The 26,325-nt window shown below is 42.5% G+C and overlaps 1 protein-coding gene and 1 pseudogene across 1 annotated transcript in view; both read left to right on the forward strand.

The window, feature by feature from the left end:
• The first annotated feature begins 348 nt into the window (after positions 1–348).
• Positions 349–26,325, forward strand: part of LOC126261767 (sodium- and chloride-dependent glycine transporter 1-like) — a 300,835-nt gene continuing 274,858 nt past the window's right edge. Inside the window, exon 1 of the mRNA XM_049958567.1 lies at positions 349–394. The gene's annotated coding sequence lies outside the window, so the exon portion shown is untranslated. The remainder of the gene's footprint in view (positions 395–26,325) is intronic.
• On the forward strand, positions 22,669–22,785 carry LOC126207137 (5S ribosomal RNA; annotated as a pseudogene).

The raw sequence follows: 26,325 nt of genomic DNA on the forward strand, positions 1-26,325 counted from the left end.
GACAAGGAGGAAAGACACAGCCAGAGGGCAAGTTGCAGATTAGGAGTTAAGGGCTATTCGACATAGGTTATCCAGGTATCGCTGACCGTACCTGTAGCGACGAGGTTCTTCACGCGCCAGTGTGTGAACACTCAATACAGTGAACGTGTTTCGTTATCTGGAGTCCCCGGTCAGGTGCGTGGCGTTATCCACCTGTTCGCGGATGCGATAAGCGACCCGCAGGCGCACGGCAGCCCCGCTAACTTCGCTCACCCAGCAGCGGCGCCGAGCGGCAATTGCTTGACGTCACACAGCGGCCTGCCGCTTAGTAGACGAGCGCGCGGAATGGCCTCGGCGCAGTGGCCGAGCGGCAGTCACCCGGCGCAGACTCCTGGGGACCCACACCTGTCGCCAGGTAAGCTAGAACACGCCGTCGGACGCGGCGTCTCACTAGCGGTGTCCAAAGTGGTCATTTCAGCACACCTAGTTAGTATCGACCAGTCTCCTACTGTCAACTGCAGTTACTCGCAACAAGGTGAAGGTAGAGATCCGGCAGGGCCATGACGACGATTTCATGCCAAAATATGTCAGTGGCATAGGGCAGTGGCCGTCAAAAGCGTCCCGAATGAAGTATTCCTGACGCTCACGGTTCTCAGCCATATTTTGTACTCATACGCACCTAGAAACTAACGGCAGAATCCAGAAACGTGAACTAACGTTAAGAGTTTTGTTAAAAGTGTAAATTTCCTGCTCAATAAAAAAAAAGACTTAAGGAGGCAATAATCTTTTCAGATGTGCTCAATTTTAATTGACGTTAGTGAAATCGGCCGCGAGCAAAGTAAACTCGGTCACTTACCCCAGAGGCAGAGGGGTGAAAAGCGTGACTACTGCGGGATTAAAGGATTATTGTCTTCCAGTACTGACAACTCATGACAACTCACGGGCGTGCGACTTATATCGCACAGCTGCTACGGTGGCGGTATCAGGAATTCATGAATGCGCATTACACATCTTGAATTACGCATCTTGAATGTGGCACACATCTTTGGCAAGGAACATTAAGTTAAGTAAGGCTGTTACAATACAATGCAATGAGTAGAAGAAAAGTGACGCTTAGATTGTTTAGCAGAATTTTGTGATGGTGTCTCATATTCAACAACGCATTTAAATAAAAACAAAAATAATATTATTAATCAAGGTCATTTGCAGACGTAGTAAGACAAACAAAACTTCCCTTGCAAATAGTTTTAGATTGCTGATGTTGGCAACAACCGAATGATGCCGACTTGTAGCGATCAGTACTTAACGGACCGCCGGCCAAATTCTTGCGTGTCTTCTATGGAAGGAATATATAATTAAATTAAGGCTGTTGTAATACAACGGAGTGAGTAGAAGAAAAATGACATTGAAAAGAGTTATTAAACCTCTGTGAACATGTCTGATAGTACATGGTTCAAATGGCTCTGAGCACTATGGGACTCAACATCTTAGGTCATAAGTCCCCTAGAACTTAGAACTACTTAAACGTAACTAACCTAAGGACATCACACACACCCATGCCCGAGGCAGGATTCGAACCTGCGACCGTAGCAGTCCCGCGGTTCCGGACTGCAGCGCCAGAACCGCTAGACCACCGCGGCCGGCTCTGATAGTACATAATGCATTTAAGTATATTTACAGTTACTGCTATAAATCAGTTAAATCACCCGCGCACACAAACAACATAGAAACACTTCATCAAGTAATCACAGTGTCATCACTTTGGGGTCCTGTGGGTAGCAGTAATCAGAAACAGAGAACAGCTGAATGGTGCCGACTTTCAAGGATCAGTAATTGGGGCCGAAAGTCAACTTATCAGTGTAATCCAAGTATAGGCAGGAAGATCATGATGATGATGATGATGATGATGATGATGTGATGATGTTTGGTTTCTGGGCCGCTCGACTGCCCGGTCATCAGCTCCCGTACAAAGTCCCAATTTTTACACAGTCCAATCTAGCCAACGTCACGAGTCGAACCCGGGACCCCGTGACCCAGAGGCAGCAACGCTAGCCACAAGACCACGAGCTGCGGACTATAGGCAGGAAGAAAATCTACTGTTACTCTGAAGCGTATTCGACTGAATAAAGCGCCGACCGCAATAAATACACATCATTCCATCATCTAGCATTTCTCGATTACATCAAAACACAGCTGCAGGTCAATATTTGACACGTTCGTTAACGAGAATTACACTCCATTCAGTTAGCGTACTTCGCAAATATGCCATAGCAGCTATTTGGTACAAATGACGGAACCATTTCATTCTTATATAATACTGTGAATATTTGCGGTACGTAAAAGTTTGCAGTGTGTCACAGCCAACGCCTTTGTATTATTGTGTATCACATATGTGTGGCTGTCATCAGACAACTTACTGCATCATTAACTGGAGCAATTTGTAGTGTAGGTAAATACCAGTATATGCTAATGTTTGTGACATTTGCTATAGATGTATCATTGTCCTCGAGCTGTATAAACATTGATTGAATCACATACAATACTCGAATAGTGGAAGTGACCTTCAGGAAGCGAATTACTTATGATGAATCATGGAATATGTATTCATCTATAGGAAAAGTGAATGCCCCTAAATTTATGAACGAATGTCATTAATGGTCTCATACACCAGGGAGCAACGGGTGGTAGAAGATATAGAAACAGTCTAGCCTGCAATAATGAGATTTTGAATATTAATTTTAAGAGTTACAGGAAGAAATTAAATTAGAATAGTGGAAAAATGATAATAGCTAAAATTTAAAGGAAAAGATTACAAAATAAATTGATGCAGTGACGCACATTGGGAATCCACAAGGAGAATGGTAAAATGAATTTTTCGTTCTAAAGTTGTTGTTGTTGTTGTTGTGGTCTTCAGTCCTGAGACTGGTTTGATGCAGCTCTCCATGCTACTCTATCCTGTGCAAGCTTCTTCATCTCCCAGTACCTACTGCAACCTACATCCTCCTGAATCTGCTTAGTGTATTCATCTCTTGGTCTCCCTCTACGATTTTTACCCTCCACGCTGCCCTCCAATGCTAAATTTGTGATCCCTTGATGCCTCAGAACATGTCCTACTAACCGGTCCCTTCTTCTCGTCAAATTGTGCCACAAACTCCTCTTCTCCCCAATTCTATTCAATACCTCCTCATTAGTTATGTGATCTACCCATCTAATCTTCAGCATTCTTCTGTAGCACCACATTTCGAAAGCTTCTATTCTCCTCCTGTCCGAACTATTTATCGTCCATGTTTCACTTCCATACATGGCTACACTCCATAAAAAACACTTTCAGAAACGACTTCCTGACACTTAAATGTATACTCGATGTTCTAAAGTTCTAAAGTAGGAGACCGAATAAAAGTTGGTAAACTAAACAGAACTGAGATTCAAAAGCACAAAACTGAGGACCGAATTTGGCACATTTCTGTAAGTAGAAGAAAATTTAACCAGAACTTAAAATCAGGAAAATCCACAGAAAATACGCAAAAACAGCTGCTCATTTCACTCTATGTTATTATATTTTGATCTGTTCTGAAATATGTTCTTTCCAGGTATTGGACCGTAGTGTACATCATAATGATCACTGTCTCCATGGTTTCTGCTTAAACGCTCCGTATGTTATTTGACTATAATATTTAATGTTTTATTTACGAGAAAGGTAGTTTCTTACTACAAAATTCTATAGTAACCAGTAACCGATTCCACATATCGTTTGCCTTATTACTCGTTTCCGTGTTCAAACTGCGTAACAATAATCTTATACCTTTAAGAATACGTATACGCTGCGAACTCGATGTGTAGTGGCGAGACAGGGAGAGAAAGTGACAATACGGTGGAATCGTACTTGCTAGTGCTCGCTTTTCAAGAGACTCAGCCAGCCGCTGTGGCCGAGCGGTTCTAGGCGCTTCAGTCCGGAACCGCGCTGCTTTTAGGTCGCATGTTCGAATCCTGCCTCGGGCATGGATGTGTGTGATGTCCTTAGGTTAGTTAGATTTAAGTATTTCTAAGTCTAGGGGACTGATGACCTAAGATGTTAAGTCCCATAGAGCTTAGAGCCATTTGAAACATCAAGAGACTCATTCATGTTCACCCTGTATAACCCACTTTTCTTTATTTCTGTCACTAATGACATCACCGTCTTTGGCACGATCATGTTCTGGGATTGAGTTCATTTCATATGTATCATGGCGTCTCGCAGGCCAAAGCGAGACTGCTGATAGGTACAGCCAAATAATATCATCAACTGGAGGGACTGACGTATTGCGTTGAGACCACGTGATTTGATAAAGAGATAGCCCATATGTCTCAACACTGTGCAGATAAACCTGGCAGATACGTATATCATCAGCAAGCAACGAACTACCTTAGCGAGATAGTGACGAAGTTTTAAAGTGCCACACCGGTCGCAATCTTCTGGTATGTTTGTTTATCTAGCGTTGACCTCCTTGAAAATACACAAAATTCTACTAGACTAAATTAATGAAGCTTGTGGAAAAACGCTTCCCTTGACAGATAAGCATATTGGACAGTGATCGTGGAGGAGGAAAAAAATTCTCAGAAGTTCGGGTGATGCTTCTATGTGAGTAGTATTGTTAAAGGGTATGAAATCTCTAATACAGCACTGTCATCATAGAATAACCTGCTTCCTTCAGGGCTATCTGCAACCAGTTGCTTGCGGTAGCATTTCCTGAGTGGTGCTATGAGTCCGTGGTTTGACTGTGCACGTTGTTAAAAGACAATTGATATCCTTGAGACGATCCTAAGATAAACACAGCGGACATCATTTCGATGTATGTATTTCAATTATACGTGACGACGAGGCTAGAAACCTCGAAATCGATCGTGGGGCAATAGGAGTGAATATCATTCAAGCACTGGAATTACGGTTCTCTTCATACTATTCTGCAGCATGTAGCATCACCTGTTAGCCTTCTGCTAGCAGCACTCCTTGGAATGGACTCCAAGAGACAAAACACCGTGCAGCAAAAAACCGGACTTTTGGATAGGTTTCTCTGTGATAGTTAGTGATATCGATTGAAACAAAAAGTTTACTGAAACTTCCTGGCAGATTAAAACTGTGTGCCCGACCGAGACTCGAACTCGGGACCTTTGCCTTTCGCGGGCAAGTGCTCTACCATCTGAGCTACCGAAGCACGACTCACGCCCGGTCCTCACAGCTTTACTTTTGCCAGCTGGGAGGACCGAGCGTGAATCGTGCTTCGGTAGCTCAGATGGTAGAGCACTTGCCCGCGATAGGCAAAGGTCCCGAGTTCGAGTCTCGGTCGGGCACACAGTTTTAATCTGCCAGGAAGTTTCATATCAGCGCACACTCCGCTGCAGAGTGAAAATCTCATTCTCGAAAAAGTTTACTGTTACCAGTCATAATTTAATTTCCACAATGCGTTTTAGGATTTTAAACCTCCATTCGATTCCTGACACATCCTAGTTTTTTCGTGAGTTACGAAGGTCTGGAAAGCTGTCTACTCGGCCTCCCGAGGCTGAGTGAGGATATGCTTGAACTAAGAAGCAGCGGCATCATCTCGATTCATCTACTGGCAATAACGGCTGCAGGGATTGGCGACAGCTTGCGGACATGCCGATCACGTGTCTCATGATCATAGATCACTCCTCGTACTGCCCTTTAAGCGGCAGTCGGAAAGGCCTAATGCGTGATTAGTGTTTTTAGAGTTCCGTACGTCAATCGGTAAAAACGGGACCCTTACAGCGTCATTTTGTTGCCGTTTGTCTTTCTGTCCGACTGTTAAGATCCCTTTTTCTCAGGAATGGGTGTAAGTATCAAGTTGAAATTTATGTCAGGTACCTTAAGGTCTACGGTCCTTTGCCGGAGTGGAAAATTTAAGCTTCTAAGTCAATGCAATCAAAAGATACGGCAATTTAGGTCACATGTTTTGATACCAGCAAACTCTTTCATCAGAACCTGTAGGGTACTTCTCGTTGACCTAGGATCTTGAAATTCGATAAGAAGCAAGGTTTCACAGTATAAGTAAAGGGACAAAATTCGAAAATTGTTCATGTATAATTATATCATATAAAATAGATTATTTTTTTGCCATTTGTTGTCCGTCTGTCTGTGCGCCCGTTCGTTAAGATACTTTTTTCTCAGGAGTGGGTAGAAGTATCGAGTTTAAATTTGTGTCAAATAGTGAGGGTTTTTACGACAATGCAGTCAAAAGATACGGCCATATATATCGCACATTTTGATATCCGCAAGCTCACTCATCAAACCCCTAGATGAACTACCTACATGCATGTTGGACCTGGTGATCTACTGATAAAACGTGCTCATGGCAACTGAAAGGTAGTGGGATCGAATTTTGGTCGGATGACGTATATTTCAGTATTCGTTTTAACCTAGCCTTCACGTCTCTACGAATGCCAGAAACAAATCGTGGTTCGGATTCCACGGTAAACTGTAGGTCTCCTTCCCCTGGTTAGATTACTGGGATAGATTAGATACACTCAAGTCGACGAAACGGTGCCCTATAGAAACAGTTTCACCAGGCCACTGAGCCATACTAAATTATTATTGTTATCTATATACATAATAAAGTTTGTACGGGTCCTTCAGAGTACGATTCCTACTCGCACTTGTCCATTTTTTTTATCATCAGGGTGATTTATGTGCATTAATAGGAGATGTAGGCCTATGTGTTGTGTGTACGATTTCGGGGTAGCTTGTGGCATTGTCTCCATTGGTCACACGCTCCTTTTCGTGTCGTGTTGGATACACTATCACAATTGTGATGATAACAGAAAACGAGTATGTGACCACATACATGTCTTATTAATCCACAAAGGTCCCGTAATGATGGAGGTCTTAACCTCTGAAACTGTAGTGGTAGTAAGTAAGTTATGACTGGTAAGAGTAAACTAGTTGTTTGAATTGGTATTGGGCAGTCATCCTGATCCATGGGTGTTCTACCTCTGTTCACATGTCACTGGCTTCACAGATGAGCCCAAGGTACACAGATCCCTCTCGACGGAGTTCAAAATGTGTTGAATAGGACTGAAATAATCTGAGAAGCCACAAGAAGCAATTATATGCCTGTGGAGGTTTTCATAAACAATTGCGGCATACTTTTGGAGCGCAGGGAAGAAGCAGTGCCTTGCTGAAGATATAGGCCACCGGAAGGATGCAACATGCAAACAAACTGACACACATGATGGAACGGTACCTTCCTACATCCCTCGATAGTGAGGGATCTATTTCATGTAGCCGGCCGGGGTGGCCGAGCGGTCCTAGGCGCTACAGTGTAGAACCGCGCGACCGCTACGGTCGCAGGTTCGAATCCTGCCTCGGGCATGGATGTGTGTGATGTCCTTAGGTTAGTTAGGTTTAAGTAGTTCTAAGTTCTAGGGGACTGATGACCTTGGCAGTTAAGTCCCATAGTACTCAGAGCCATTTGAACCATTTTTTATCTCGTGTAAACATCCCCACATGAGAATATCTCAACCATCTGCCTAAACGGTACCTCTTCGGTAACCGACGTTGTTGTTTCGACAAGCGTAGCATGATATCTATGAGTGCCGAAGTCTGTCACTATTTTCTCCCACGCTTAGAACATCCAGTGACGGTGATTGTGCGCTAACAGTAGTCTCTTTTCCCTGCGCCTTGCGGCCAACAGAGGTACACGCATGGAGAAAATCGCTTTTCTGATTCATAATGAGGAGATGGTGCTAGATGGTATGGCTGCTCTACAATTATTGTTAGCTAGTATTCAATTACGCCCATTTGTAATGAAATTTTCCAAGACTACATGCACGTTTCCTGTTCCGTGCATTGATAACAATCTAGAGCAAGATAAGCATGGTTATGGCGATCTTCTTGATAGAAATCTGTATACATATTTCATTTCATGGGGACCTTTTGTAACGGAAAGTCAACAAATTTTTGAACAAGATTATCTTCCTACGGGATATTGTACCCTTGAAGTAAGAACTACAGCGACAAATGCCGTCTGAGCGAGATCGCTTTAAAATTCCATCCCCCCTGAGCACAGAAAACTGAAGAAAGCGGAAGAAAACTGACACAACGTCCAGTAATAAAGGAAGGATTTTGTCATCTGCCAAGATTTTTGTACAGATTTTTTACATTATTATGTAACTACATACAAAGTTAGCACCTAACAAAACCGAATGGCGAACGATCACAATAAAGAACGTAGGCAGCGCCCCAGGAAAAAGAGGATCCACGTCCGCCCACCCCCTTTTCAAAGAAAAAATAAATAAAACAAAAGGAAACTCCTACCTGCAAAGAGTTCTGGCACACCGATGCAGCTGTAGCTACAAAAACAAAACGCTAGACGATCCCGTTCTTTGCGCTCATAACGAGTACACAAGATGCATGAGGCGGGATACATAATAACATGCAAAGGGGAAAAGAATGTTGTGTGTTGAGCCCAGTTTGATAAAAATCGTACACCTTTATAGAATGCACGAAAATAATGTGGGAACCAAAAACCGCGAGTAATAACAAACTGCAGGTAATTCAAACATGATAAATGTTAACCGTCTAATAAAACCGACTTATAAACAAAACCAAAATTTGTTGCAATGACTGCTGAAGTTGCATTGAATAAAACGAAACGCAATTGGTCAAAATAAATCTTTTTACATTCGCAAAGGACGGAATAACACCCATATTACTTGTAATTTTTATTATCAACTATGTTACTGATTCATCACTTTAGTCAGAGAAACGTTTAAAGAAATCTTGGAATGCTTGGACAATTTTCCTTCACCTGGAGCACGTGAACTTAAGACATGTGGTAAAACGGTTTAGAACCGTCACGTGCTGTACATTGCTCTGTCGTATAATAAAGTATCGTCAATTTCATTTTCTTTATATTTGCTGGTCGTAACATAATATTAAAGTTTGATAGCTACAATTATATTGTTTGCAGCTGATACTGTATCAGCTTCACACGACGAGTGAACCACCCTTAAGGAAAATTAAAACAGAAATTTTGCAGGATAATGGATGTATTGAAGGTTTAATGACTTCACAAAAGTTCTTCGATTTTAAATTTCAAGTAAATGTATTTCTATCGTTTTACAGCGACGAAAATTCACTATTTTTAAATTAAATATTATAATATTCTTGTTTAGGGATTACCACAAAATAAAAGATCTGCATGTTTTCCGTGCGTTGTAATTAATGCAGCTGATAATGGTAGGCATGTTTCCTGAAATCAGTCAATTACTTGGTCTTTAAAACCGAAAACCAGGAAAATTTTTTTTGTCTTACTTCAACGTCTCCATTATCCTATAAAGTTTCTTTTATTAAGCGCGGTTCAGCTCGACAGAGCCAGGAAGAATTTTTGACATTTCACATCAGCGCCATATTAAAAACAAAAAAAAATACATACAATAAATTCACCGCCTTGATTCACCCACTTCATAAGAAGGGAGACAAAACTGATGTTAATAATTACAGAGGAATTTCTCTTCTTCCAGTCACATACAAAATCCTCTCTCAATGTCTTCTGAACCGAGCACAACAACAACTTGAATGGAAAATTGGCGAATATCAAGCAGGTTTCAGGCCAAATAGATCTTGCCCAGAACAGATTTTAGTCCTCAAACTAATTCTCAGACATCAAAAAATTTACAATAAAAAACTAGTTTGTACCTTTGTAGATTTTAGAAAGGCTTATGACTCAGTGGATCGTGAATCTCTTTTCCAAATTGTGAAAGAACAAGGCCTGGATCCTAAAACCACGGCAATTATCAGAGACACGCTAACTGGTACAAAATCAAAAGTAAAGTTCAGAGGAGAAATTTCAGAATCCTTTGAAATAAAAACCGGCGTGAGGCAAGGTGATGGACTCTCTCCGTTGCTATTTAACTGCGTTCTAGAAAAAGTAATACAAGAGTGGCGCGAACGAAAATTGGAGTTCAAAATTGACCAACCAGTGAAATTAGGACGAACAAATATTCGAATAGACTGTTTGGCCTTTGCAGACGACTTGGTTATTCTAACGCAGGACATCCAAATTGCTCAGAAACAAATAGAAATCCTTAAAGAAACAGCAGAAAGAGTAGGTCTCCAAATCTCATTTGAAAAAACACAGTATATGACTAGCAACAAACTGGCACCCAAACTTTTGGAAACTAAGTATGGAAAAATCAAAAGAGTTTCGCAATTCAAATATTTAGGTGAAACAATCTCAGAGACTGGTCTAGAAAAAATTGGAAATGAAATTCGTTGTCAAAAGATGGAGACAGCTTTTAGACTTACAAAAGACATCTACAACAAAAAATGTCTCTCGAGGTACTCTAAATTGAGACATTACAACACGGTCATAAAACCAGAGTGCCTTTATGGGGCTGAAACGCTAATTTTAAACAGAAAAAAGGACATTCAAGAAATCCAAAAAAGAGAAAGAAAAGTAATCAGAAAAATTCTAGGTCCAAAATATACTGAAGAAGGAACATACAGGCTAAGAGCAAATAGTGAAATTCAACAATACACCAGCATATATTCAGATATGAAAAAACGCAGATTAAAATTTTATGGGCATATTAAAAGAATGGATGCTACCAGACTAACTAAACAAGTAGTGGAATTCTACGAAAATCGAAGTAAAGCTAAATTTGAGACAATAAAATGGATTGCCGCTATAAAAGAGGACATGAAAGAGGCAGATATAAAACAAGATGAAATTCAAGACAGAAAATTATTTAGGCAAAAAATTCATGACTGGGTAGTTGGTCAAGCTGAAAAACCAAAGAAAACTGGAACCACATGGTCTGATGAAAGGAAAAGAGCTCATTCCGAGAGAATGAAAACAATTTGGGCAGAGAGAAAGTCTAAAAGAAAATAACTGAATGCCCCGTGATTGTACTTCGCGTGGTCCAGTAGGGTCCAAAGTGAATAATAATAATAAATTCAGTTTAAGGGCTTCTCTTCAATGATGCTAATTTTTGACTATTTTTCCTTTTTGAAATCATGCAGTTGACTTCGTTTTCTGCATTTTCCGGCAGATTCCCAACAGCATGAGGCTCAGTACTCAATTTGTCCGTAAAACGTTGCCTAGAACTCATTTCAACAGAAGAAAATTGCCGACATTGTTTTCTTTCTAGAAGAAAGGGCTGATTTGGTAGGTGAGGGACACCTGGAGTATTCTGAAAGCCGCTGTGCTGTGCATGGTGGAGATTACTTTTTACCAATGTGATCCATTTTCTGCCCCATTCCATTCTGCTATGCCTCTATAATAGCCTTGACCTCTTTTACTCTTACGATAATTACTTGAGTTTGATTTAATATCAAGGGAAAAATTAAAGCGGTCTCTGGGAACTAACAGTAACAAGAAAGCTTCAGGAATAGATAATATTAACGTAGAACTGATGTAGGGTGGAACTTCCCTTGAATTCAGGTGGCTTTACTGGTGTAATTTATGTTGGCTACAACAACAAACATAACAAGACTGGACAATAATGAAAGTGATTTCAGTTTTTAAGACGGGAGACGGAAAAGTACGTAATAGTTACATGGGAAATCAGTACGATGACAGAGAGCTATAAAATTCGTGCATAATTAGTAACTCAAAGAATGAAAGCTTTGCGGACAACCTAGTGCTTTAAGAACAATGTTGCTTTAGACCAGACCAATAATGTATTCGTATAGTGACCCAAATTATTGAGAGACGCAGAGAATTCAACACAAAAGGCATCTAATGTTTGCAGACTACGAAAAGGCCTTTGGCTATGTGAGAAGGAGGGATTTCTGGGAAGTTTGGGTAAGAGCGGGTATTCCAGCAAGTTAATAAATGATCTTAAAAGTCTGTATAATCACACAAAGATAGTCATAGAAACCAATGAGGAACTGCATAAACCAATAAATGTCAACAGGGGCCTACGTCGTGATTGCAGTCTGTCACCTTTAATGGAGAATATTTATATTGAAAACATCCTACGAGAATGGATGGATGAGCACTAACATTTTCAAATAGGATGTAAGAAAGGTCTGCACACACTTTTTATTTGCGGACGATCAAGCAATCTCTGAGAAAACCGGAGGTCAACGACAGACCCTGGCACTTGCCAAAATTGTCAGTAAACATAATCTGATCTCTACAAGCAAAACCATAGTACAGGGCGTTTCAAAAGAGACTTTACAACTTTAAAAAGTCATATAAATGTACTGAACGAAAATACAGAGCTGAATTTAGTGTTTTTTGTAGGAAAACACATCAAGTTTTTTTACCTTAAACTAAAGATCTTGTATGTGGCTTCTGTTGGTTATTCTGCACACATCCCATTGCAAGTCAATTTCTTCCCAAACTCGCTGTAGCATTGCAGGTGTAACTTGCTTAGTGGCGACGTAAATTCTTGCTCTAAGTTCAGGAGAGAAGCCGGCACAGTAGACACAAACATGATATCCTTCATGAACCACATTTTAAAAAATCGAGTGGTGTCAGGTTTGGGGAACGTGGGGACCATGCAATTGGCGCATCACGGCTAATCCATTGACTTGGAAAGCGGTCACTGAGAAAATCCCGGACATCAGCCAGGTAGTGGGGTGGTGCACCATCTTCCACGAAGTCAACATTTCGTTCTTGGTCAACCTCATCGATTTGTGGTATCAAAAAATGTTTGAACATATCCAGGTACACTATCCCGTTGATGGTTCTCTCATGGAAGAAAAGGAACCGTGGAATCGAACACTTTCTTCTTACTCAATGCACAAAAAACTTTCAGTTTAGGGCTATCACGAACATGTTGCAACGTTTTATGTGGATTTTAAATGCCCCAAATCCTACAGTTATGTGTGTTAGCCTTGCCAGTTAAGTGAAAAGTCAACTCGTCGGAAAAGATGATTTTGTGCAAGAAATGTTCGTCCTCATGTCATCGATTTAACATATCCGCACAGAAGTTCTTGCGAGGTATTTTATCAGTGTCTTTTATTGCTTGTACGATCGTCAATCTGTATGGTTGCAAATGTAAACGGTCTCCCAATACACACCAAACAGTCGTATGTGAGACTTGCAGTTGCATATGGATGCCGGGTCGATTTCGTAGGGCTGTTGACAAAACGTTGTGTCACTCGCTCAACGACTTCGTCAGATGTGCTTGTAGGACCTGATAACTTCCCATGTCTTAGCGAGCACCCTGTTTCTACAAAATATTTATGCCACTCATAAATTGTAGGCCTACTAGGAGGATCTTTAGCGTACTTGGCACGGAAATTACGCTGAACTGTTGTCACCGACGTCGATTCTTCAAACGAAAACACACAGCTAGAACGCTCGGGTCCAGTGAAGGCAGCCATCTTTAACGCAACTGTCGCTACCGTTCCTTACGGTGCGATTCGGCACTAACGAACTACGAGAGACAAAACTCGATTGCAGGCTTCCTCGGCGTATTCCAGCGATAAACTCTTCTCGGGTTATCAGCCGAGTGGTGTCATAGTCTTGTGGCAACGTTTCGATGAGTTTCGTATCCATCATCCTCAAGCGAGGTGACGGGTTCGAAACTCATCCAAACATTGCGACAAGACAACGCCACCACTCGGCTGATCACCCGAAAAGAGTTCATCACAAAACTTGATGTATTTCCTTACAAATTGACACAACAATCAGCTGTGTAGGTACTATGAATGAATTTATATGACTTTTCAAAGTTGTAAAGTCCTTTTTGAAACACCTTGTAATGGCATTCACGGGGAAAACATACTATAATTGTCATCGATGGAAAAATAATAGAGCATATAAGTAATTATAGGTATCGAGGCTGTGCTGAATCATATTATACAAGCACTGAAATTAAGAAAGCGCTGCGTAAGCACTAACTAATGAACAGAATAATAAGAAGAACATTAAAGAATCAAGTTCATAAACAGACAACTTGAAGCTTTATAGAACAAGGGCAGTCACTAGTTTAATATATGGTAGTGAAGCGTTGGTAACAGGGAAAAAAAGAACAACACATACATTACTACTTACATGCTCTTCCCATTTTTTATCTCTTTGCGACGTTACGCCTAGATATTAAAACGACATGATGGTGTCATTCAGCACACCGCTAATGCTATATTCGAACATTACAGATATGTTCTTCCTAATCATCTGCATTGACTTAAATATTTCTACGTTTAAGCTAGCTGCCATTCATCACACCAACTAGAAATTTCTTCTAAATCAGCTTGTATCCTTCTACAATCACTTAAGGACGACACGTTCCCGTACACCACAGCATCATCAGCAAACAACCGCAGCTTGTTGTTCACCCTGTACGTCAGATCATTTACCTAAACAGAAAATAGTAGCGGTCTTACACACTTCTCGGGGGCATTCCTGATGGTACCCTTGTCTCTAATGAGCACTCTCCGTCGACAACGTACTAAGTTGTGTTACTTAAGAAGTCTTCGAGCCATTCACATACCTGGGAACCTATTCTATCCCTTCGTTAATTGTCTGCAGTAAGGCACCGTGCCAAATGCTTTCCTTAACTCTAGACATACGGAATCTGCCTGTTTCCCTACTCCCATAATTCGCAATATATCACGTGAGAGAAGGGAAACTGAGTTTCACATGAATGATGCTTTCTAAAACCGTGCTCATTCATGGATATAAGCTTTTCGGTCTCAAGGAAATTTAAATTTATTACATTCGAACTTAGAACGTGTTAAAGAATTCTGCAGCAACCCGACGTTAATGATATTGGTCTGTAATTTTGCGGGTCCGTTCTTTTACCCATTTTAAATATAGGACTCACCTGCGGTTTCTTTTCCAGTTGCGGACTTTTCACTGCGCGAGAGATTCGGGATAAAAGGGCCAATGCCGTAAAGCACTCTTTTTAAAACAGCATATTATTGCGATTCCAGCCAAACTTGGCGAATTCCTTGCTTTCAGATCTTTCAGTTGTTTCACTACGCCAGGGGTGCTTGTTACTATGTTCTCCAGCAGAAGATGACCACCAATAGAAATCCAGCTTTTTAACGCCATACAAATTCTGCTCTTTAATACAGCAATTCTTAGCCTACTGCAGCAGGAGTAATAGTAACATGAGCACGCCACAGAATCATAAAACATAATCACACCCATGCATTACAAGGACTATGATTTCATGTTGAATAACTGCGCAAGGCCAACCGTAGTATTTCATACACTATGTGGAAACAAGGTTTGCATCATACAAGAAATATGCCAGAATGTTTGTCTGTATGATTAATAATCATTCGTTTCTTTTATTTTCTGATATTTTCTAGCATATTTCATATACAGAAAAATGCACTTTTGTAGTTCATTCCGTCACTCCTATCTTCCATACTTTACTGAAGCAATCCTACATGTCTTGTTCGATTAGTATTTCTGGAAGAAAGGATCCGGCGGAGAAATAATTAGCCACAGTCTACGAAAATGACATCTTTTGCGAACTTTGCCAAGCAGGAAAGATTGGAAAGATTGCCGTTTTGGACGGGTAGGCGGTATTGCTCTTATACGTCAGTAGCTGGTACCAATTCCCCCAGAAGGCTAGGACGTGAATTCGAGTTCGGCTCTCGCATGTACGAGGGACGTTCGGTAAGTAATGCAACGCTTATTTTTTTTCTCGGCCAGTTTCGGAATTTGTTGAGAGACATCGTGGAATGTTACTGCTTCAGCCCCTATAGTTTCTTGGTAGGGCATCTATACGAAGCCTTCAAAATGTCATCTATGACGGCAGAGAGCTGTCATTTTTTCTTTTAGCGGAAAAAAAGAGCATCGCAGATATTCATAGACGCTTGCAGAACGTCTGTGGAGACCTGGTAGTGAACAAAAGAAAGGCGAATCTTTGGGCGAGTCCTCTGCAATCATCCTAACAATGACGCCTAATCCTGTCCGATCTTCCGTGTGCCAGCCGGCCGTATACAGCTGTGACTCCTGTGATGTTGGGACGTGCGGATACTCATTCGAGGATATCGACGGATCACAATAAAACACATAGCTGCACAACTGTATTCTTTGTTGGCAGTGGCGATACACTTGTCGACCAGTTAGGGTACTCGAAGGTGTGCCCTTGGGTTCCTCGCCGCCTAACGGAAGACCATAAAGAGCTACGGACAATCTGTGCGGAGCTGCTTGCGCGATACGAGGCTGATCGCCATATTTTTTTTTATGGAACGTAGTCACAGGCGATGAAACCTGGAATTATCACTTCAAACCGGAAACTAAACGGCAATACCTGGAATGGCGCCACATCATCTCTCCTCCGAAGAAAAAATTACAAGTCGCACCCTGAGCCAATAAAGTCATGGGACTCTGAAGGGGGTACTGTGATGTCCTCCCTCATGATGCAGCAATCATCTCTGAAGTGTACTGTACTACTCTCAGAAAACGGAAGAAACAACTTCAGCATGTTTGTCTCCGTAAAAATGCAAACGAACTACTTCTGCTCCATGACAACGCAAGGCCTCACGCAAGTCCGCACACCCGAGCGGAGCCTTTGGACTGTTCTTCCTCATCCAGCCTACAGCCTGGATCTCGCACCTTCCGACTTCTATCTGTTTTTAGTAAAATGGGACGTCTAGAGCCGTCCTTACGATGTTATTTATTTTATGGCTACTAGTTTCGGTGTTTCAGTGCACGATCTTGAAGCCTTAAGTTACGCCGAGGGGTTAACTCCACGATTAATCAGCTTCTAACATCTATGAACTGGTTTTCGCATATACCAGTAACAACGATGCTGTCTCCAACCATCAACTACAAACTACTGTTTGGCCCAATGAAGGATGCACTTTGCGGGAAGCAGTACGTGGAAGAGGGAGAGGTTATTGGTGCAGTAAGCCGTTGGCTCCGACATCGACCAGTAGGGTGGTACCATGAGGGCACACAGGCCCTCCCAGTAAGGAGGAGAGAGGCATTCGCGTTGAATGGAGATTATGTTGAAAAATAGGGTTTTCTAGCCAAAAGAGTGGGGAATAATATGATGGATTGGAATCCTGAATGTAAACAACCTGCTTTCAGAAAAAAAGTGTTGCATTACTTATGAAACGCTCCTCGTAGTTTTAATTCTAATGTCAGAAGAAGTAAGCTTTTCACCTAAAAATGGGCGACTGAGTAGTGTAAACACATTGAGTACTATACAGAAATTTGTTTCCATTTGCGAATGTTTGTTCCCCATATTACTTGAAACGCCACCAATTGTTCCTGGATATCTCTCTGTATAAACAGGCCTCGAGAGGCCCGACAATACCGACCGACTGCAGGGTCATCTTCAACTGATGGACGTCGCTGGATACGGATATGGAGGGGCATATGGTCAGCTCACCGCCCTCCACGCCGTTGTCAGTTTTCGTGACCGGAGCTGCTACTGTATCAGTCAGGTAGCCCGCCAACTGGCCTCACGAGGGCTGTGTCCATCCCACCAACAGCGCTCGGCAGACCCGGACGGTCACCCATCCACATGCTAGTCAAGCCCAACTGTGCTTAACTTCGGTGATCTGACGGCAAAAGTTGTATCACTGCGGCAAGGCCGTTGGCCCTGGATATCTGATCATGGATAAATACCGAAACGCGTCATATGAGATATAAAGTCATTGCTTACCTGATGTTTGACTTTCATTATTGCGGCCCAGTCAGCCTGATTCGGAACTAATCATTAAGGTCATATAATTTTTCACTGAAAACTTCACACTTGTGTTATTTGCTACTCGACTGTTATTTGTTTTCTGATAACAAGCCTTTACTGTGCACTTTATCTGTTATTGGGTTGCTTCACTGCTGCGTAAACAGTAAAAAATATTTCTTCGCCTATATTGTGGAGCAGACTGTGTTGTTTTACCAGCTTATCTTCTCTACTGATGGGCCAAGGTTTGACAGAATGAGTGATTCCACGTCCGAAACTTATTTTATTTTCTTGATTGCTTCTCTCCGATATACAACTAGTCAGTAGCGGCTTTCTGCGCTTCCTGCCAGTGATAATTGCTGGTTCTTCCGCATGTAGTCAGCAGTGCACAGTGGTGGGAAGACTTCTCCTACGCACCGTAGCCTTTGACAGAATTTACAAATTATCCTAAAGGTCACAGTATGATCTGTGTCAGTGGATCTTGAGATTCAAAGTCTGCTTGAAGTAAGCTACTAACCTCTGAGTAAGAGAAGTTGTACTCACCTACCTCTATCGAAACTACGTATGGTTTGAAGAGAAGAAACAAAATGACGCAGCAGCATTCTGAGTACAGACGAACATGTAATCTGTTGCTCTCCTGTTGTGAAGCAGGCCTATAATGTCATATTATGTCAGCAGCGTCATTATTTCGAACTTGAAAAGTGTTGGAAAAATTCAGTCGGTACTGTTAGGGTTGTGTATTGCAGCATTTATAAAAGCAAATAATCACTGCGAAGTAGCTAGTTCAAATGGCTCTGAGCACTATGGGACTCAACTGCTGAGGTCATTAGTCCCCTAGAACTTAGAACTAGTTAAACCTAACTAACCTAAGGACATCACAAACATCCATGCCCGAGGCAGGATTCAAACCTGCGACCGTAGCGGTCTTGCGGTTCCAGACTGCAGCGCCTTTAACCGCACGGCCACTTCGGCCGGCAGCTAGTTTAGAAGGGATATATAGCAGAGCAAAAAAGCGGATTGTCTCTTTTGACAGTTACAACACAGCACCTAGTAGCATTTTGGTCCTTAGTAAAAAAAAAACAAAAAAAAAAAAAGAAAAAAACTGTCTTAAGATCTTGCGTGCATTGTTTTTTGTAAATAGAGTGGGCCAAATGTAGGAACATTGTGGATACAGCGTTCACTACACATGTGGGAAAAAGCTGTTGCGCTGACAACGTAGAATTCGACGTTCGTCGGTCAAGAAGCACGAAAGTGACTGACGGTACGTGGTAGAGAGAGGGAATACAGGAGGAGTACATAGAGCTTGAGGGACAAGAGAAATGAGGAAGAAGAGGACAATCAAATGGTTCAAATGGCTCTGAGCACTATGGGACCCAACTGCTGTGGTCATTAGTCCCCTAGAACTTAGAACTACTTAAACTTAACTAACCTAAGGACATCACACACATCCATGCCCGAGGCAGGATTCGAACCTGCGACCGTAGCAGTCGCACGGTTCCGGACTGCGCGCCTAGAACCGCGAGACCAACGCGGCCGGCTAGAAGAGGACATGTGGTGAAGGATTTGAGAGACCTTTTGGTCACGTGCACGGCTCTTACAATAATATCGATATCAGGCGTTTGATTAAATATATGTAAAGAGTAGAGCAAAAGAGCTTGAGATCTCTCGTTAGAAATAACCGATAATGTAGGAGTAAAATGACTAGAAAACATTGCTCAACCGAAAGCTCCTCAGGTTCCTGAGAAGGATTTAAGCCTTTTGACTCAAAATTTAAATTCAATAATTTATTAAGAGACCTCAATGCTCTCGGTTGTAGGTCAGTATTTTTAACAGTAATTTGAGGCTCTTCATAGACAACAGTTATCTGAGTTAGACCACCCATTCAAGGAACCATTCGTTTAAACAACACAGGGCAGTTGGGCTTGATCTAGCTGGCTCATAAACATGAAGTGGCTCACGCAGCACGTTGCACGGAGTCATGAATTTTAACATTGCAACTGCACCGTGCATTTTCGTGCAAAATGAGACTTAATGCAGAAGAAGTAGTCTGGAGGGACATAAAAGAATCGTCGGACTGAAACTGGTTTGTACATTAAGATCAGCAGCGACCATATCACATTACGGTCGTGTGTCAAGCGGCTGTATCTCTGTACTCTGAAGAGCCAAAGAAACTGGTATACCTGCCTAATGTCTCGTAGGGCTCCCGCGAGCAGGCAGTAGTGTAGCAACACGACCTGGCATGGAATAGACTAATGTCTGAAGTAGTGCTGGAGAGAACTGACACCATGAATCCGTAACAGACGAGGGGGTGGAGATCTCTTCTGAATAGCACGTTGCAAGACATCCCAGATACGCTCAATAATGTTCATGTTAAAAGATGACGAAATTCCTCCAGCTGTATTAAGGTACTGGTTTTATTGGCAACTAGTTTCGATGTTGTTACAACATCATCTTCAGGCCCATACTTGTTGACAGTAACCGTATGTGTCTAACACTAGTAGTCAGCGGTGAGATAGGCATGTTCCATGCGGAAGGCAGTTAGTAACTGTGTTCATTTAGGAACACAACCTACGACCAGCATAGAGACAGGAGTGATGACACTTTCTGCAGGACCTGACCATCATTTTGCATGACAATGCTCAAGCACGTACAGTGCAAGCTGTTACTGATTTGTTTCACTGATGGGGCTGCTAAGTGCTATACCACTTACTTGCAATCCCCTGACTTAAGCCCTCGTAAGTTCAACTTGATTTCTAAACTGAAGGAAACAATTCACGACATTCGCGTCAGAACTGCTACAAATTCGTCGGCTAATAGACCGCGCCCCTCGAACTGTCAACACGACTGGCACTGCTAAGAGTATCCTACGACTTCCACATCGCTGGCAACGGGTTATACGCAATGCTGGTGACTACTTTGAAGGTCAGTAAAAATTTGAAACACTTATCTATTTTGTACGAGCTGTAAATAAATAGTTGCCTCTATTAAAGTTACAACCCTCGTGCATAAAGACTGATTTAAAAAAATGACGTGGGACATCGGGCGTACAATAAGATTCAGTAGTCATATAGGTACCGGGGGTTGCAAAAGCCATGAGAGGACGCTACGGCCACGAGAGGGCTGACATCATCGGAGACTATTTAACTGGGCCGTACATTCTCCGGGACCGACTTGATAGTCGCATCTATCTCCTATTCTTGCGAGAGGTTCTGCCGGACATGCTGAGTGACGCTCTCAAGCCTATTCGTCGGCGCATTCGATTTCAACTTTGGGGGGGGCGCTCTTTCATTTTAGCAGACAGTGAGGACACGTCTGCAGGCAACCTTTCCTGGCCGCTGGATTGGTCGCGGTGAAGCAGTAGCATGGCCACCATGATCATCCGATCCGTCCCCAATCGATTTTTTCCTTCTGTTGGGCGTCTGAAAGGCCTTATGTACGAAGCACCTTTTACATCGCTGGAGGACTTAGTGAGCAGGATTGCTGCGGCAGCAGATTGTTTTCGAGATAAACCAGGTATCTTTGAGAGGGTGCGCCGTTCAGTGCAGCGTCGATGTCAGGCGTTTATCAATGCATCTGGACAAAACTTTGAGCTCTCCTGTAGAGGGCGTCCATTTGTAGCAAATTACTAAACAACTGCAACGCTCTTTAGTAGCCCCGGAGGGCTTTTGCGACCTGCGGTTACTATGTGATTAATGATATTTACCGTACGCCCGATGTGCCATGTCAGTCTGTAATAGCTTTTTAACTAGAGTACCTTCTCTAGATACACGAACATATCGTGCTTTGTCAAGTACGTGCCTACGTAGCGGAATGACACTAACGGTCTTCTTGATACAATTAATGTTGTACTTTGACTTGGTGTTCTCACGAACGTCGAAGATGTTGTCTGTCGACACCGACAAGGTTAATCGAAATACCAAAGTCTGTTTCCCACCTGCTTTAACAAAAGAGAGATAAGGGAGATGTAAGAATGAGCTGTTATTTTCTGTTTGTCTGACATCTTTTGGTCATATCTCGATTCTGTCAATGAACTGGATTACATTAATCTCGCGTGGCTCAGAGAGGCATGAGTTGTATCGCAACACCTCTTAGATGTCACGTTCGGTTTCACTTCACATATACTCTACTCATAATTCTAGATGAATGCAATAAATGAAATTATAATTACATTCACATGTTTCATATAATTTTTAGATGAGATGCACAACTAGAGGAAAAAATCTCTCGTACTGAAGCCTTCCAAGCCCATTTCTGCTCAACCAGTTTATTCAACATACATCTAAAATGAATATTTCAAGAGTGGAAAACTTTCTGCCAGGTTATTCGTCAGAGGCCGTTGCCTTTCGTGGAGCTCCTCTTACCCACTGCTCATACAGACAAATCTCTGGGGCTACATCATATGCTCAGTTCACAGTAATATTCTCCAACTCTCCGAACCCCCAGAGAAGACGCTCTACATACCTTGCTTGGTAATCGGCCCTAGAACGTGCCTCCTAGAGTACTAGCGTCTGGATTCGAGTCCTGGCCGGCGTACTGTCATAATCCTTCAGGATGATTCAACAACAAATTTTGTTTCTATTATGAAAAGATCAAATTCAAGAAAACAAAACTATATCTGTTACACAAAAAAGTTCTGGACTGAACAACTAAGTGTTGAAAGCTCCGTACGTATGGTACCCAGTAGGAAAGTCAGTATTCCGATAGACGACAAAAATGGTTATTTGAAGCAAAGAAGTTCATCTAGAAATATTCCTTATTTCGAATGGTTCCCGAGATAAACAATTGTGAAGAAATGTCCGATGTCTGTATGTGATATCGTCCCAAAACATAACTGAAGCTCCCAGTTGAACGCCTCGGACTGCATGCGTGAGACGTGCATTGGTATTGAGTTATCTACACACTCTTCTTCGACGATCATCATGGGTCAGACAAATCCTGTATTCGACGATGAACGGAACCCGACGCCTTGATCTAGCTTCTGTTCCAGGTATTTCAACTACCCGCCTTCTTCGTTTGCTATTGTGGTGGGATGGCTTTGTACCATTATTCGTAGTGGACTTATAGAGGCCATATTGATCACGTGGCAACGGCCTTGCCGCAGTGGATACACCGGTTCCCGTCAGATCACCGGAGTTAAGCGCTGTCGGGCGTGGCCGGCACTTGGATGGGTGACCATCCAGCCGCCATGAGCTGTTGCCATTTTTCGGGGTGCACTCAGCCTCGTGATGCCAACTGAGGAGCTACTCGACCGAATAGTAGCGGCTCCGGTCAAAGAAAACCATCATAACGACCGGGAGAGCGGTGTGCGGACCACACGCCCCTCCTATCCGCATCCTCCACTGAGGATGAAACGGCGGTCGGATGGTCCCGATGGGCCACTTGTGGCCTGAAGACGGAGAGCTTTATTGATCACGTAGAGACGAATTCGTATTGTCTTGGTCTGCGTAGCCCTCGCAGTTGCCTCCAAAGAGGCAGCAAGCAGTTTTCCTGCAGTTCGCCCAGGTGACCTTACAAGCCATAATTTGCAGATGACTGGTTTTGTGGACGACGGGTGATCAATACCAAACACATCTTCAATGCTTCGTGTATCGCAATGTCCGAATGGTCTTGCTGTGGTGTATGCCAGTTCGTCAGGGAAACTTCCGCTACTGACAACTCTTCTTGTTTCAAAGTGACAACACGCGACGAGAGATACACCGTGAGTCCAAAATATTTATCGATGGAGTTATAAAATATAGAGAAAGGTTCAGGTGGTGGTTTTAATGCTTCAGGTGTTTTAAATACTCTTCCCCAAAACGTACAGAACACTCCTACAACCACGTGAAACTTGAATGATTCCTACGCCGTTTTCACCAAACACATTTTACTCAACGGTCAAGATGAAAGAGAGCTTATGTTCGTTAGAGTACGTCTGAATCACTTAATTTAGAGATTTGTGAATTAATTCAACTAAAATTAAAATAGCTGTTGGAATATTTCTTCTAGGATTAGTATGTAATCAACATCACGAAGGAGGTTCTTGTGTTAAGTACTTAAAATAAAATTTAAAAAAATCGAATAGCAATTGAGGGAGCTGATTAACAGATGGCTTTGAAGAAGTTCAAATTGGAAAGTCGGTTGGATTGCATGAAACAAAATCAGGATCGCAATTCAGACATAATCTAACAATTATTTTTTGGTTAAAGTAGACAAAAGATATCAAATGAAAATCATAATCGAAAGTGAATGCCGCTGCCTGATACTCATTACACGATGCAACAAGCACTTCACGAATTATACCTCAATACTTGGGCAATAAGTAGCACCAGTAAAACAAAGGATTGACTAAAGCTACGCACACATGTATTCATGCTAACAGTCCAGAAAGGGAGAAGAACAGAATTTGTAAGGATATTTCTATACATCAAACTTACACGCATTGTGCCAGAGAGTAACCAGTTTTGCCGGTCAAATGCATGGTCACTAACTTACACGGATATTTCAAACTTCAGAAATACGAAAAATACGGAAACATTCGGAACTAAAATAATTTGACACACGATATAGACTGTAGGTTAAACAACGAAATTGAATAAATGTTTATGTTGTGTCTAGAGCTCACCAAAACATGGTTCAAATGACTCTGAGAACTATGGCTCTTAGCACCTGCTCAAACCATGGCAAGGCACCCTAGACCGCGCGGCTACACCGCCCAGCCCGAGTCGTCGATTGGTTCAAATGGTTCTGAGCACTATGGGACTTAACATCTGTGGTCATCAGTCCCATAGACTTAGAACTACTTAAACCTAACATACCTAAGGACATCACACACATCCATGCCCGAGGCACGATTCAAACCTGCGACCGTAGCAGCAGCGCGGTTCCGGACTGAAGCGCCTAGAACCGTTCCGCCACAACGACCGGCTAGAACTCACCATATGACGATAACTCATGTGGTCTATCTCGTTTAAGAAATGCAATCCAAAACACATAGAAACAAAATCCAAAACACAGAATTTGTGAAATATATTCATATTAAAAAATCACACTCACATCGAAGATAATTAAAAAGCTACAGCAAAAGGAGATGGACCACATGATATGAAGGCTCAATGTAATACACGAGAAACACATGAGTGGAATCACACAATCTCACATACGAAACGAAATGATGTCGAACGACAGAAAAAGGATTCTATTATGAACAACAGAAAACATACAGCCCATTCATGTAGAAGAGACACAGACTAACTGAATTTAGACTTAGACTGGCTCTTCCATCACTAAGTTGTGGCAGGACAAAGCATCAAACTAAAGAACGAATTATTATTACACGTCACATTACTTCGTAACTGAAATGAATTGTGTGAAATGATAAATATTTCAGTTACCTCGGTTCAGCATGTGTCCTATTGCCTAGTAGGCACAGGGTCCTCCATGGGTTCTGATTACTTGTTCCATGCGTGAAGGCACCGACTCATATAAGGGGCAAATGGCGTCCTGTGATATACCCATACATGCCGTATTCACCTGGTTCCAAAGTTGGTGTCGGCATTGGGTCACAGCGCTGCACACGTCGTTTCACCATATCCCACACATTTTCCATAGGCGAGAAGTCTGGTGATCTGGCGGGCCAGGGCAAAAGGCTGACATCCTGTGACACCAAGAAGACAAGTGTTCGTGCAGCAACTCGTGGTCGTGCATTATCTTGCTGAAAAATGGCTTCTGGGACGATGTGCATATAGAACATGGCTACGGGTCGCAAGATGTATTCACGTAGGTCACATTGGTCACAGTGCCCTCAAGATGCACCAGCTGTAATATGCGGTGTACTCAATAGCATCCCACACCATGATGCCTTGAATTGGCTCTGTATAGCTTGTGGGAATGCAGTCACTGTGATGCCTCCGTCCTGTCTGTGGCGAACCAAAAGCTGCGATTATTTACAAGCAAACATAAACTGGATTCGTCCGAAAACACTATCTGCTGCCATTCCTGTCCACAGTGACGTCGTTCCATACACCATTACCGTTTTGTACGTTTCTGCACATTCGAAAAAGTTAGGTGGAGAAGTGGTCGACGTGTACGTAACCCATGCCGTAATAAACGGCGACGGACTGTTCCCCCTAATAGTGTGCGCTGTGTTACACTGTTCCACTGTTGCGCCAGAGCCGTGGAGGACGCAGATCTGTCCTACAATGCCATTCGTATGGGATGTCGATCTTCTCGCAAGATGGTGAGGATGGTGCGACCTGACCCATCTCGTCGTGTTCTACGGACTTTCATGAACCATCCTGCGCACACCCGTTGCACTGCCGAAACACTTTGTCCCTTACGAACAGCAATTTCCCGGATGGATGCATCACATTCTCTCATACCAATAATGCGCCCTCTTTCAGACTCAGCGATTTGACGGTACGGTTCGCGTATACGTCTGAGAGGCATCCTGCACGTCTGTTCAAGTCACGCTGATCCAATACCTGTGGTTTATAACCACGACGAGAGACGCAGGCACATTTTGCTGGTAGGTGTTGTTGCGCCGCGATATCGATGTTGACCTTCAACCGACGAGTCAGCATGGTTCAAATGCTAATAATTTCTTCAGAACATACTAATACACATGTCCTGTGAGTATGAATGCCTTATCTCTATTCGTTCAAGGTGTTCTGTGTTTTTCTGAACATCAGTATACATTCCAACTTCTGGATGGTTCAAATGGCTCTGAGCACTATGGGACTCAACTGCTGAGGTCATTAGTCC

The sequence above is a fragment of the Schistocerca nitens genome, chromosome 1, assembly GCF_023898315.1.
Source record: "Schistocerca nitens isolate TAMUIC-IGC-003100 chromosome 1, iqSchNite1.1, whole genome shotgun sequence".
NCBI lineage: Eukaryota > Metazoa > Arthropoda > Insecta > Orthoptera > Acrididae > Schistocerca > Schistocerca nitens.